Source organism: Triticum urartu, chromosome 5 (genome assembly GCF_003073215.2).
Source record: "Triticum urartu cultivar G1812 chromosome 5, Tu2.1, whole genome shotgun sequence".
Classification (NCBI taxonomy): Eukaryota; Viridiplantae; Streptophyta; class Magnoliopsida; order Poales; family Poaceae; genus Triticum; species Triticum urartu.
This window is the reverse complement of record NC_053026.1, coordinates 437,150,931-437,166,739: the sequence shown is the minus strand read 5'-3', so window position 1 is coordinate 437,166,739 and position 15,809 is coordinate 437,150,931.

Sequence of the window (15,809 nt, the reverse complement as noted above, 5' to 3'; positions counted from 1 at the left end):
ATATGTTCATCTGCTATGCTAGTTCACATGATTAGTTTAATCTCTGCTCCTGTGGTCATGATTTATCTTCTGTTTATTTGGATTAAATCTCGTAGTAATTTGCTCATATTTCCAACAATCCAAAAACCTGATTATAGGCAATTTACTCCGAGTGGTTTTGCTGCGCATCTGAAACCGCCTGCCTTTAAGGGGCCGCAATATAAGAGGTGGCGCACGAGAGCAGTCTACTGGTTTCAGACCATGGGCTGCTATGATGCCACCAAGGGCAAGCCTGAGGGCGATCTTAATCCAGCACAGCTGGAAGCTTTTGAGAAGATTGATACCCTCTTTAAAGGCGCTCTTTTGAGTGTTCTTGATGACTCCATTGTGGATTCGTATATGTCGTTTGACAACGGCAAGGACATGTGGGCTGCGCTCGAGGCCAAGTTTGGTTCCTCGGACACCGGCAGCGAGTTGTACGTCATGGAGCAATTCTATGACTACAAGATGACTGATGAGCGCCTTGTTGTACAGCAGGCTCATGAGATACAGTCGCTCGCAAAAGAACTTGAGTACTTCAAGTGTGTGTTGCCGGACAAATTTGTTGCCGGAGGCATCATTGCCAAGCTTCCACCTTCGTGGAACAATTTTGCTACTTCCCTGAAACACAAGAGATAGGAGTTTTCCGTTGCGGATCTCATTGGTACTCTTGATGTTGAAGAGAAGGTGAGAGCAAAGGACACACGTGCTCGAGTTGCTGAGGGAGGTTCTAGTGCCCACATGGTACAGAAGAACTCCCAGCCCAACAAGTTCAAAAACAATAAGAACAAAACTCAGGGCAAAGACAAGTTTGATACAAAGAACAAGCCATCATATTCTACCAACTTCAAGAAGAATACTCATAAGAAGGGGAAGGGACTTTGCCATGTCTGCGGTGATCCTAATCACTGGGCTCCGAAGTGTCCTAACCGCTTTGAGGAGCGCGAACATGAGAAGAGCGGCAAGTCCGCTAATGTTGTCATCGGTGATACTGATATGAAGGAATCAGGGTACGGTATTTTTCCTACCATCCTTTCAGTATTTCAATCCCTTGATTGGTTAATTGACACCGGTGCCAATGTACATGTTTGTGCTGACGCCTCCATGTTTTCTTCTTACCAGGCAACAGGGACTTCACCCGTGCTGATGGGGAACGGGTCACATGCCATCGTTCGAGGTGTTGGTACGGTCGATCTGAAGTTTACTTCGGGGAAGACTGTGCGTCTGAAGAACGTTCATCATGTGCCGTCCATCAATAAAAATCTCGTTAGCGGTTCCCGTTTATGTCGAGATGGTTTTAAGTTGGTTTTCGAATCCAATAAAGTTGTAATTTCTAAGTGTGGACAATTTGTTGGAAAAGGCTATGAGTGCGGAGGCTTGTTCCGCCTATCTTTGTCAGATATTTGCACTAAAGTTATTAATAATGTTTGCCACAATAATGAGTCTGATATTTGGCATTCACGACTCTGTCATATTAACTTTGGTTGCATGACACGGTTAGCCAATATGAATTTAATTCCGAAAATCTCTACTGTCAAAGGCTCCAAGTGCCAAGTATGTGTGCAAGCTAAGCAACCTTGCAAGTCCCATAAGACTGCAGAGGCAAGAGACTTGGCGCCACTAGAGCTTATACATTCTGATCTTTGTGAGATGAATGGCGTGTTGACAAAAGGTGGAAAGAGATACTTCATGACGTTGATTGATGACTCCACTAGATATTGTTATGTGTATCTTCTGAAATCAAAATATGAGGCTTTGAATTTCTTTAAAAACTATAAAGCTGAGGTAGAGAACCAACTTGATCGAAAAATTAAACGGCTTAGGTCCGATCGTGGTGGAGAGTATTTTTCCAATGAATATGATCTGTTTTGTGCGGAACATGGTATAATCCATGAGAGGACGCCTCCCTACTCACCCCAGTCAAATGGGGTAGCCGAAAAAAGAACCGAACTCTAACTGATATGGTTAACACCATGTTAGACACTTCGGGTCTATCCAAGGAATGATGGGGGGAGGCGCTAATGACTGCGTGTCATGTCCTAAACCGAGTTCCCACAAAGCATAAGACCATGACTCCATTTGAGGAATGGGAAAGGAAAAGGTTGAAACTCTCTTACCTACGTATTTGGGGTTGTTTGGCGAAAGTTAATATACCAATTCCCAAGAAGCGCAAGCTTGGACCAAGAACCGTGGATTGTGTTCTTCTGGGCTATGCTTTTCATAGCATCGGCTATAGATTTTTGATAATAAAATCTGAGGTATCCGACATGCATGTTGGTACGATTATGGAATCAAATGATGCAACTTTCTTTGAGGACATATTTCCTATGAAGGATATGTTGAGTTCATCAAATCAGGAGATACCTACTCCATCTAGTGAGGAATTCACTGTAATTCCTGAACCCACCATTGCGATGGAACACGTTGAGAATCCTGTTGAGGGTAACAATGGAACTCCTATGAGGAGTAAGAGACAGAGCACTGCAAAGTCTTTTGGTGATGATTTCATTGTGTACCTCGTGGATGACACACCCAGGACTATTTCAGAAGCCTATGCATCTCCTGATGCTGACTACTGGAAGGAAGTTGTACGTAGCGAGATGGATTCCATCTTAGCTAACGGTACCTGGGAGATCACTGACCGTCCTTATGGGTGCAAACCTGTAGGATGTAAATGGGTGTTCAAGAAGAAGCTTACACCTGATGGTATGATTGAAAAGTACAACGCACGGCTTGTGGCCAAGGGTTATACCCAGAAAGAAGGTGAAGACTTCTTTGATACTTACTCACTCGTGGCTAGACTGACCACAATTCGGGTGCTACTATCACTGGCTGCCTCACATGGTCTTCTCGTTCATCAAATGGACGTTAAGACGGCTTTCCTCAATGGAGAGTTGAAGGAGAAAATTTACATGGATCAGCCAGATGGTTTTGTAGTACCTGGTCAAGAAGGAAAGGTGTGCAAGTTATTAAAGTCTTTATATGGCCTTAAACAAGCTCCTAAGGAGTGGCATGAGAAGTTCAAAAGAACATTAACTGCTGCCGGCTTTGTAGTAAACGATGGTGACAAGTGCGTGTACTATCGCTATGGTGGGGTGATACGTCTCCAACGTATCTATAATTTTTGATTGCTCCATGCTACTTTATCTACTGTTTTGGACTATATTGGGCTTTATTTTCCACTTATATATTATTTTTGGGACTAACCTATTAACCGGAGGCCCAGCCCAGAATTGCTGTTTTTTGCCTATTTCAGTATTTCGAGGAAACAGAATATCAAACAGAATGAAACCTTCGAGAACGTGATCTTCTCACCGAACGTGATCCAGGAGACTTGGACCCTACTCCAAGAAGTTTCCGGGGAGGTCACGAGGGTGGAGGGCGCCCCCCTGGGCGCGTCCCCCTGCCTCGTGGGCCCCTCGGAGCTCCACCGACGTGCTCCTTCCTCCTATATATACCTACGTACCCCCACTAGACCAGGGAGGGAGCCAAAAACCTAATTCCACCGCCGCAACTTCCTGTATCCACGAGATCCCATCTTGGGGCCTGTTCCGGAGCTCCGCCGGAGAGGGCATCCATCATGGAGGGCTTCTACATCAACACCATAGCCCTTCCGATGAAGTGTGAGTAGTTTACTTCAGACCTTCGGGTCCATAGCTAGTAGCTAGATGGCTTCTTCTCTCTTTTTGGATCTCAATACAATGTTCTCCCCCTCTCTCGTGGAGATCTATTCGATGTAATCTTCTTTTTGCGGTGTGTTTGTTGAGACCGATGAATTGTGGGTTTATGATCCAACTTATCTATGAATAATATTTGAATCTTCTCTGAATTCTTTTATGTATGATTGAGTTATCTTTGCAAGTCTCTTCGAATTATCCATTTGGTTTGGCCAACTAGATTGGTAGTTCTTGCAATGGGAGAATGTAAGTGCATCTAGTGCCACCCCTAGTTGGTTTTGGAGTATTGACGACAAACCTAGCTGAGGGACTAATGTGTTTGTGAGAATTGCAGGAAAACACAGGTAGAAGTCCCTCATTGATTCGGTTTTACTACCAGAGATGACCCCTAAAAATGTATGAAGACATTGAAGACAAAGGTGGTATATGAAGATATTCACATTGAAGACTATGACAAAAGAAGACACGTTATGAAGCTTATGGAGCTCGAAGACTTAGATCTTTCGTAGTTCTTTTTCTTTTGTGTTGAGTCATAGGAACCACCGTACTGTTAAGTGGGGTCCAGGAGAACCAGTCAGAATGACTGAAGTGATGCCTAAATCAAAAACCTATGTCTTCGAGTGAAGACAATGACAGCGAGTCTTGTCCAGAGCCGGACAAGTCAACTTTGCTTGTAGCCCAAGTAAAGTTGCCATGAGAGTTTGAAATCTGCCCGTTGAGACACGTGTCAGTTCCTTAGTGACCCAGGGTCATTTCGGACAAATCAGGTCGGGTTGCCAAGTGACTATAAATAGCCTACCCCCACAACCATAAACGGTTGGCTGCTCAGATTTCAGTGCACGGCTTTTGTCGTTTGAGAGCAACCCACCTCGAAGCCTTTGAGAGAAAATTCCTAGCGAGGAGAAAAGCCCTAACCACCCAGAGCCAGAGTAAATTGGGCATCACTTAAGTCTTCTTGTCTGTGTGATCTGAAGACTTATTACACTTGAGGACTGTGAATCCTCCAGACGGTTAGGCGTCGCGTTCAGAGCATCCAAGAGACATTGTGGATTGCCAGTGAACGAAGTTTGTGAAGGTTTGGGAGTCTACCTTGAAGACTTACCAGAGTGATTAGGCGAGGACTATGTGACCTTAGCTCAAGGAGAATACGGTGAGGACTTGGTGTCCTGAGCTGCGTGTTCAGGACTGGGTGTCCGGGACTGTGTGTCCTAAGGTTTAAATACGTAGCCGCTCCAACCAGACGTACAGTTGTCACAGCAACTGGAACTGGTCCAACATATCATTGTCTTCAACGAGTCACTGGTTTCATCTTCACTTCCTTTTCTTACTGTTACTCATTGTGAAGCCACTGCATGCTTGCTTTACTTTTGTCTTCACAACATGAATGTATGATCTGTTTGGCTTCATAACTTCCTCCTACCTGATCCTTATTACACTGAAGATGTTTGTCATTGTGCTTTCACTCTATTGAATACATGACCATGGCTGGCCTAGTGTAATCTAACTTCCGCTGCATAGTAATAGGCATAATCTTCGCTGTTTGTCTTCATAACTCTCACGTTTTGAAGACTTTCATAAAAATCGCCCATTCACCCCCCCTCTAGTCGATATAACGCACTTTCAGAGAAGTGCTTAGCTTTGGGTTCAATCTTGCGGTGTCCTTACTCAGTGACAGAAAGAGTTGCAAGGCACGTATTGTATTGTTGCCATCGAGGATAACAAGATGGGGTATTTATCATATTGCATGAATTTATTCCTCTACATCATGTCATCTTGCTTAAGGCGTTACTCTGTTTTTAACTTAAAACTCTAGATGCCTAGCGAGCGGTCGAGAGTGGATTCTCCTCTTAACCACGCCTGAGCCTCGAGGTAAAGTAGTGTTAGGGCTTTCTGGCCTTTCCAGCCTTAGGAATTTTCTTCTCAAAAAGGTGGCATACTCTCTAAAGTTGTGTGTCTGGCTCTTACTACCTCATGAGCCAAGTGCATAAGTCTTCGTGTCTGTGTGATCTGAAAGACTTATTACACTTGAGGATTGTGCATCCTCCAGACGGTTAGGCGTCGCGTTCTGAGCATCCAAGAGAAATTGTGGATTGCCAGTGAACGAAGTCTGTGAAGGTTTGGGAGTCTACCTTGAAGACTTACCTGAGTGATTGGGCGAGGTCTGTGTGACCTTAGCTCAAGGAGAAAACGGTGAGGACTGGGTGTCTTGGACTAAGTGTCCTTGACTGGGTGTCCGGGACTGTGTGTCCTTTGGTTTAAATACCTAGCCGCTCCAACCAGACGTACAGTTGTCACAGCAACTGGAACTGGTCCAACAAATCATTGTCTTCAACGTGTCACTGGTTTCATCTTCACTTCCTTTCACTTACAGTTATTCATTGTGAAGCCATTGCATGCTAGCTTTATCTTTTGTCTTCACAACATGAATGCATGATCTGTTCGGCTTCATAACTTCTTCCTACCTGATCCTTATTACACTGAAGCTGTTTGTCATTGCGCTTTCACTCTATTGAATACCCGACCATGGCTGGCCGAGTGTAATCTAACTTCCGCTGCATAGTAATAGGCATAATCTTCACTGTTTGTCTTCATAACTCTCACGTTTTGAAGACTTTCATAAAAATCGCCTATTCACCCCCCCTCTAGTCGATATAACGCACTTTACAGAGAAGTGCTTAGCTTTGGGTTCAATCTTGCGGTGTCCTTACTCAGTGACAGAAAGAGTTGCAAGGCACGTATTGTATTGTTGCCATCGAGGATAACAAGATGGGGTATTTATCATATTGCATGAATTTATTCCTCTACATCATGTCATCTTGCTTAAGGCGTTACTCTGTTTTTAACTTAATACTCTAGATGCATGCTGGATAGCGGTCGATGAGTGGAGTAATAGTAGTAGATGCAGGCAGGAATCGGTCTACTTGTCATGGACGTGATGCCTATATACATGATCATACCTAGATAACCTCATAACTATGCTCAATTCTATCAATTGCTCAACAGTAATTTGTTCACCCACCGTAGAATATCTATGCTCTTGAGAGAAGCCACTAGTGAAACCTATGGCCCCCGGGTCTATTCTCATCATATCAATCTCCATTACTTTATTTTACTTGTTTTGCTTTTACTTTTTACTTTGCATCTTTATACCAAAAATACCAAAAATATTATCTCTATCAGATCTCACTCTCGTAAGTGACCGTGAAGGGATTGACAACCCCTAAGCGTTGGTTGCGAGTTGCTACCGTTTTGTGCAGGTACGAGGGACTTGCGCGTGACCTCCTACTGGATTGATACCTTGGTTCTCAAAAACTGAGGGAAATACTTACGCTACTGTGCTGCATCACCCCCTCCTCTTCGGGGAAAACCAACGCTAGCTCGAGACGGACGTTAGCAAGAAGGGATTTCTGGCGCCGTTGCCGGGGAGCCTACGCAAGTCAAGGTCAAGATTTTACTCTCCCGTCAATGAGCCATTTCTGGCGCCGTTGCCGGGGCTACGCACAAGTCAAGATTTACTCTCGGTACGAGCCATTTTTGGCCGTTGCTGGGGAGCCTACGCAAAAGTCAACATACCAAGTACCCATCACAATCTCTATCTCTCGCATTACATTATTGCCATTTGCCTCTCGTTTTCCTCTCCCCCCACTTCACCCTTGCCGTTTTATTCGCCCTCTCTTTCCTTTGCCTTTGTTTGCTCGTGTGTTTAGTTTGCTTACCTGTCGCTATGTCGAATTCCTTATCTTCTTCGTTATTCTCCCGAGAATGAAAGTGCTAAATTTTTAACAAAGGGAGGGAGATCTAAAAGATGCTTGGTATAGAATTTGCAATGCTCAAAATAGATCTACCAGGAAGCAATCTACTTCAGTCCTTCTTCGCAATTTTTATGTAGGTGCTAATCCTTGGTATAGATATATCCTTGATAGCATTACCGGAGGGAATTTTTTGGGTAGCCATACTTTTGATTCCTATAATGTTTTAATAGATTTATTTGGCTCACCTCCCCTTTTGGTTAATGGAATTGTGTTAACCTTGGAGCATGTTATGCAAAGGCTTGAAATTGTTGAAAACAAAGTTGCTACCATTGAATCCATTGAAAATCTAGATAAAAAGATTCATAATCATATTACTCAATATGGATCTAAGGTAGGAATGACTTTGAAAAATATTAAGGAGAAGGAACCCATGGTTAATGAAAAAATAAATCTAGACTCTACTCAAATCGATAAACTTGAGGGTATCATTTACCAACTTGGGAACTGCTTTTTCTTCAGTAAAAAGTACTCCTAGTCCTCCCACTAAAATTTCCAAGTTTATGTATGTTCCTAAAAATAAGGGTGAATCATCTAGTAAGGAAAATGCGGATCTTAAATCTATAAGTATTCACCCCGATCTTTTTACAATCATTAAGGAACCATTTGCCACGAATGAATTTTTCGATCTTATGCCTAAAAGTTTGATAATCACTATAAAGAAAGAAAATTCTAAAGGAGGTGGATGCCTCATTGAAGAATTGCCTACCAAAGATGGCAATACCTAGATCTATCCTTGCTTTTATGCCTAGCTAGGGCGTTAAACGAATAGCGCTTTGTTGAGGCAACCCAATTTTATTTTTGTGTTTTTTTGTTTTTTGGTTCTGTTTAGGAATAAATAATCCATCTAGATCTGTTTTAGATGTGGTTTTATCTTTTAATTAGTGGTTTGTGCCAAGTTAAAACCTATTAGATCTTCTGGAAGATAGTTATTTGATCTTGCTGTAATTTCCAGAATTCTTTGCGGCTCAGTGCCCGAATTGTCAAAAATCACCAGACGTGATAAAATGTGATTCCAATTGCTGTCTTGATCAATAAACAAATTTCCAGGTCTTCTAATTTTGGTTGAATTTTTGGTTCCAGAAGTTTGCGTTAGTAACAGATTACTACAGACTGTTCTGTTGACAGATTTCTGTTTTGCGTGTGTTGTTGCTTTATTTTGATTGAATCTATGGCTAGTTAAAATAGTTTATAAACCATAGAGAAGTTGGAATACAGTAGGTTTACACCAATACAAATAAAGAACAAGTTCACTACAGTACCCTTTAAAGTAGTAGCTCTTTTGGTTTTCTTTCTCTAACGGAGCTCACGAGGATTTCTATTGAGTTTTGTGTTGTGAAGTTTTCAAGTTTTGGGTGAATTCTTTTGATGGATTATGGGAACAAGGAGTGGCAAGAGCCTAAGCTTGGGATTGCCCATGGCCACCCCCAAGGATTAATCCAAGGACACCAAAAAGTTCCAATTGGGGATGCCCCGAAGCAATCCCCTTCTTCGTCCACTTCCATCGGTAATTTACTTTGGAGCTATTTTTATTCACCACATTGATATGTGTTTTGCTTGGAGCGTCTTGTATTATTTGTGTCTTTGCTTGTTAGTCTACCACAATCATCCTTGCTGGTACACACCTTTTGAGAGAGCCATGTATGAATTGAAATTTGGTTAGAATTATGTGCTTCATATCTTTTGAGCTTGATAGTTTACTCTTATGTGCTTCACTTATATCTTTTTGAGCGTGATAATTTTGCTCTAGTGCTTCACTTTAGATCTTTTTAGAGCACGGTGTGGTTTGTTTTAAAGAAACTTTGCTCTCATGCTTCACTTTAGATTATTTGAGAGTCGTTAATAGCATGGTAATTTTGCTTAATTGTAATATACTTTGGTTATTCAAGATATGTGAACTTTCTTTTTAGTGGGTTGAATACTAAGATAAGTTTGATGGCTTGATAATTGTTTTGAGATATGGAGGTGATAATATCATTAGTCGTGCTAGTTGAGTAGTTGTGAATTTGAGAATACTTGTGTTGAAGTTTAGCAAGTCCGTAGCATGCACGTATGGTTAAAGTTGTGTAACAAATTTGAAGCATGAAGTGTACCTGGCTTGTGCATCCTTATGAGTGGCGGTCGGGGACGAGCGATGGTCTTTTCCTACCAATCTATCTCCCTAGGAGCATGCGCGTAGTACTTGATTTTTGATGACTTCTAAATTTTTGCAATAAGTATATGAGTTCTTTTGACTAATGTTGAGTCCATGGATTATACGCACTTTTACCTTTCCGCCATTTGCTAGCCTCTTCGGTACCGTGCATTGCCCTTTCTCACATTGAGAGTTGGTGCAAACTTCGCCGGTGCATCCAAACCCCGTGATATGATACGCTCTTTCACACATAAACCTCCCTATATCTTCCTCAAAACAGCCACCATACCTACCTATCATGGCATTTCCATAGCCATTCCGAGATATATTGCCATGCAACTTCCATCATCATCATCATCATCATCATCATGACATGCTTTACTTTTGTCATATTGCCATTGTATGATCTTGTAGTTGACATCATATTTGTGGCAAAGCCACCATGCATTATTTTTCATACATATCACTCTTGATTCATTGCACCATCCCGGTACACCGCCGGAGGCATTCATATAGAGTCATATCTTGTTCTAGTATCAAGTTGTAATCATTATGTTGTAATCAATAGAAGTGTGATGATCATCACTATTAGAGCATTGCCCAATCAAAAAAAAGAGAGAAAGGCCAAAAAGAAAGGAAAAAAAAGAAAGGCCCCCCAAAAAAAAGAGAAAATAAAAAGGGCAATGCTACTATCTCTTTTTCCACACTTGTGCTTCAAAGTAGCACCTTGTTCTTCATGTAGTGAGTCTCATATATTGTGCTTCAAAGTAGCACCATGATTTCATATAGTGAGTCTCATAAGTTGTCTTGTTCGTACTAGTGGGAATTTTTCATTATAGAACTTGGCTTGTATATTCCAACTATGGGCTTCCTCAAAATGCCCTAGGTCTTCATGAGCAAGTAAGTTGGATGCACACCCACTAGTTTTCTTTTGTTGAGCATTCTTAGCTCTAGTGCATCCGTTGCATGGAAATCCCTACTCCTTGCATTAACATCAATTGATGGGCATCTCCATAGCTCATTGATTAGCCTCGTTGATGTGAGACTTTCTCCTTTTTTGTCTTCTCCACACAATCCCCATCATCATATTCTATACCACCCGTAGTGCTATGTCCATGGCTCACGCTCATGTATTGCGTGAAGGTTGAAAAAGTTTGAGATTATTTGAGTATGAAACAATTGCTTGTCTTGTCATCGGGGGTATAGAAGTTGGGAACATCTTTGTGTGACGAAAATGAAGCATAGCCTAACTATATGATTTTGTAGGGATGAACTTTCTTTGGCCATGTTATTTTGAGATGAAATAATTGTTTGATTAATATGCTTGAAGTATTATCATTTTTTATGTCAATATGAACTTTTGTCTTGAACCTTTCGGATCTGAATATTCATACCATGATTAAGAAGATTTACATTCAAATTATGCCAAAGTATCACTCCGCATCAAAAATTCTCTTTTTATCATTTACCTACTCGAGGACGAGCAGGAATTAAGCTTGGGGATGCCTGATACGTCTCCAACGTATCTATAATTTTTGATTGCTCCATGCTACTTTATCTACTGTTTTGGACTATATTGGGCTTTATTTTCCACTTTTATATTATTTTTGGGACTAACCTATTAACCGGAGGCCCAGCCCAGAATGCTGTTTTTTGCCTATTTCAGTATTTCGAGGAAACAGAATATCAAACGGAGTCCAAACGGAATGAACCTTCGGGGAACGTATCTTCTCACCGAACGTGATCCCAGGAGACTTGGACCCTACTCCAAGAAGTTTTTCGGGGGAGTTACGAGGGTGGAGGGCGCCCCCCCGGGCGCCCCCCTGCCTCGTGGGCCCCTCGGAGCTCCACCGACGTGCTCCTTACTCCTATATATACCTACGTACCCCCATTAGACCAGAGACGGAGCCAAAAACCTAATTCCACCACCACAACTTCCTGTATCCACGAGATCCCATCTTGGGGCCTGTTCCGGAGCTCCGCCGGAGAGGGCATCCATCACGGAGGGCTTCTACATCAACACCATAGCCCTTCCGATGAAGTGTGAGTAGTTTACTTCAGACCTTCGGGTCCATAGCTAGTAGCTAGATGGCTTCTTCTCTCTTTTTGGATCTCAATACAATGTTCTCCCCCTCTCTCGTGGAGATCTATTCGATGTAATCTTCTTTTTGCGGTGTGTTTGTTGAGACCGATGAATTGTGGGTTTATGATCCAACTTATCTATGAATAATATTTGAATCTTCTCTGAATTCTTTTATGTATGATTGAGTTATCTTTGCAAGTCTCTTCGAATTATCCGTTTGGTTTGGCCAACTAGATTGGTAGTTCTTGCAATGGGAGAAGTGCTTAGCTTTGGGTTCAATCTTGCGGTGTCCTTACTCAGTGACAGAAAGAGTTGCAAGGCACGTATTGTATTGTTGCCATCGAGGATAACAAGATGGGGTATTTACATATTGCATGAATTTATTCCTCTACATCATGTCATCTTGCTTAAGGCGTTACTCTGTTTTTAACTTAATACTCTAGATGCATGCTGGATAGCGGTCGATGAGTGGAGTAATAGTAGTAGATGCAGGCAGGAGTCGGTCTACTTGTCACGGACGTGATGCCTATATACATGATCATACCTAGATAACCTCATAACTATGCTCAATTCTATCAATTGCTCAACAGTAATTTGTTCACCCACCGTAGAATATCTATGCTCTTGAGAGAAGCCACTAGTGAAACCTATGGCCCCCGGGTCTATTCTCATCATATCAATCTCCATTACTTTATTTTACTTGTTTTGCTTTTACTTTTTACTTTGCATCTTTATACCAAAAATACCAAAAATATTATCTCTATCAGATCTCACTCTCGTAAGTGACCGTGAAGGGATTGGCAACCCCTAAGCGTTGGTTGCGAGTTGCTACCGTTTTGTGCAGGTACGAGGGACTTGCGCGTGACCTCCTACTGGATTGATACCTTGGTTCTCAAAAACTAAGGGAAATACTTACGCTACTGTGTTGCATCACCCCCTCCTCTTCGGGGAAAACCAACGCTAGCTCGAGACGTAGCATGGGGGCGAAGGAGTTATTCTTTGTCTGTATGTCGACGACATATTGATCTTTGGAACCAAACTTGATTTAATCAAGGAGGTTAAGGATTTCTTATCTCGCTGTTTTGAGATGAAGGATCTAGGAGTAGCTGATGTTATCTTAAACATCAAGCTGTTGCGAGATGAGAATGGTGGGATCACACTGCTTCAGTCTCATTATGTGGAAAAGGACTTGAGTCGTTTTGGGTATAGCGACTGCACACCTTCTCCAACTCCATATGATGCTAGTGTGTTGCTTCGAAAGAATCGACGGATTGCTAGAGATCAACTGAGGTATTATCAGATTATTGGCTCGCTTATGTATTTGGCGAGTGCCACGAGGCCTGACATCTTTTTTGCTGTGAGCAAGCTGAGTCGGTTTGTGTCAAAACCGGGAGATGATCATTGGCATGCGCTTGAGAGAGTTATGCGCTATTTGAAAGGCACCGCGAGCTATGGGATTCACTACATCGGGTATCCAAGGGTACTGGAGGGTTATAGTGACTCAAACTGGATATCTGATGCTGATGAGATTAAGGCCATAAGTGGTTATGTTTTTACACTTGGTGGTGGTGTTGTTTCCTGGAAGTCTTGCAAGCAGACCATCTTAACGAGGTCAACTATGGAAGCAGAACTCACAGCATTAGACACTGCCACTGTTGAAGCAGAGTGGCTTCGTGAACTCTTGATAGACTTACCTATGGTTGAAAAACCAATACCCCTATCCTGATGAACTGTGATAATCAAACTGTGATCGTCAAGATAAACAGTTCTAAGGACAATATGAAGTCCTCAAGGCATGTGAAGAGGAGACTAAAATCTGTCAGAAAATTGAGGAACTCCGGAGTTATTACGTTGGATTATATCCAAACATCGAAAAACTTGGCAGATCCCTTCACAAAGGGTCTATCACGTAATGTGATAGATAATGCATCGATGGAGATGGGTTTGAGACCCACCGCATGAGTTGTCCATAGTGGTAAACCACTCTATGTGATCGGAGATCCCGTGAAGTAGAAGTGGGAGATAAGCTGTTGGTCAGCTGGGAGGAGAGTATCCCTATATTAATTATCCCACTCCGTGAAGATGCAATACTCTCCTGATCTGCATGGCAGGTTGATACTTATCTTAATGTGTTCCAAGTGGCTTATTCGGGTAAGCAGAGATGTTGTCCTGCAGAACATCTTCTGAGGAACACACCTATATGAATTTGACTGTTAACGTCGCAGTCTGTGAGAATTGGGTGTTCTCTAATAAATTCATGAAAGGCCCTGGAGTATGACGTATATGCTCCACCCGCGGGGAAGCCTTGCGGCAGCCCAGTATCGGTCAAGAATTTGTGTGAAACTAGTTTCACAAAAAACTTGTAGTTCAAGGCATAATCCACTATTCAAGTTGTGATCTAGTGTAGCATAAATTTCTAAGTGGATGTTCGACTTCACAGTCTCCACTAAGCACCGATATATAAAACAATGTTTTGGAACTAAATGATGAGATGTGCCAATGAGACTTTGTGGGGGATTGTTGGAATTTTGCTAGTAGGCCTTTGGCCCAAAACCCAACTAAAATTCTGAAATTCTCTTGGCCCATTCATGCACACATGTGAGTGGAGTGAGTGAGGCTAAAGTTTAGTCCCACCCCGAAAGTTGAGAGAGAGTTGCACCTCTTTATAAAGTGATCTCTTCTACCACTTGTATGAGCATGAGAAGAGGAGACCTACACGCGCGCTCCTCCTCCTCGCTCGCCTCGCCACGCCTCGTCACGACGCGACGCGACGCGACGCGACGCGGGTTGCGGGATTGAGCCGAGCCGAGGACAGAGCTATGCACGTTGTCTATATTTTTGCTGCATGGGAAAATTAATGAGTTATTAATTAATAATTAACGGACGCGTTAATTACTGAACCGTTTCCGATTCTTTTGGATCGTGACGACTCGGACGTGGGGTTTACTCCCACGATCTACCCGGCCCGCACTATATAGTCAGGCAGACGTCTACCCTGGCCGCCGCCGCTTCGTATGGTTTCTCATCACCGTTTCAGATCATTGCGCCGCCAAGCAAGTCTTCTCCATCCCTCCTTCCGGCGTGCACCGCGAGAAGGGACAGCAGGCCTCCGGAACCCCGCCTCTCGTGATCCTGTACGGGAGAGGGGCGATCAGGTTTTTGGAGAGCGCACTCGCGCGACTGCTGGCAGCGACGACTTCGCGAACGACGACTTCTTCCCCGACCTCGGCAACCTCGTCCTCGACGACATGGGCGACAACGTCAACGCCGGCGGTGCTGCACCCGCTGCACCGTATGTGATTCTATCCTTCATGTTCGAGATCGTGGTAGAATTCATGCTTCTAGTATGTGCCCTAGATGTGATATGTTCATCTGCTATGCTAGTTCGTATGATTAGTTTAATCTCTGCTGCTGTGGTCATGATTTATCTTCTATTTATTCGGATTAAATCTCGTAGTAATTTGCTCATATTTCCAACAGAACCTACCCTCAAAAAGAAAAGGAAAAAAATTCTCCAAATTTATAAGGTTCTGAGTGCGTGTGTGCGTGTCTACGTGTGTGTTGTAACTGCATAAAGAAGCACCTTGACCTTGGAGGCAACCTTGCTGTTGAAAATGGACCTCCATTATCCTTGTAAAGAAAACTCGATGCACAAACATCGCAATCGTGTGAGCCAATCGGCTCACTAGCAAATACTTCTTGATATTTCACGTTGGCGCATGCGTGTCTGCGCGTGCGTCGCCCATGTAATTGCGAGAAAAAGCACTTTGACTTTGGAAGTAACTTTGTTTTTGAAATCTGACTTTTTATCATCCTTGTAAAGAAAAACTCGATGCAATAACTCCGCAAACGCGTGAGCCAATCGGCTCATTAGCAAATACCACTTGCTATTTCACACAACCCTAAAAAAAACTTGCCATTTCACATTTACGCGTGACCTTGACTTTCGAAGTAATATTGTTTTGAAGTCTGACATTTTATTGTGGTTGTAAGGGACATTGCGAACGCGTGGGCCAATTGGCTCATTAGCTACTTGCCATTTTGCATTGATCGTCCAGAAGACAAAATTAGGCAAGGCAAAAACAGGA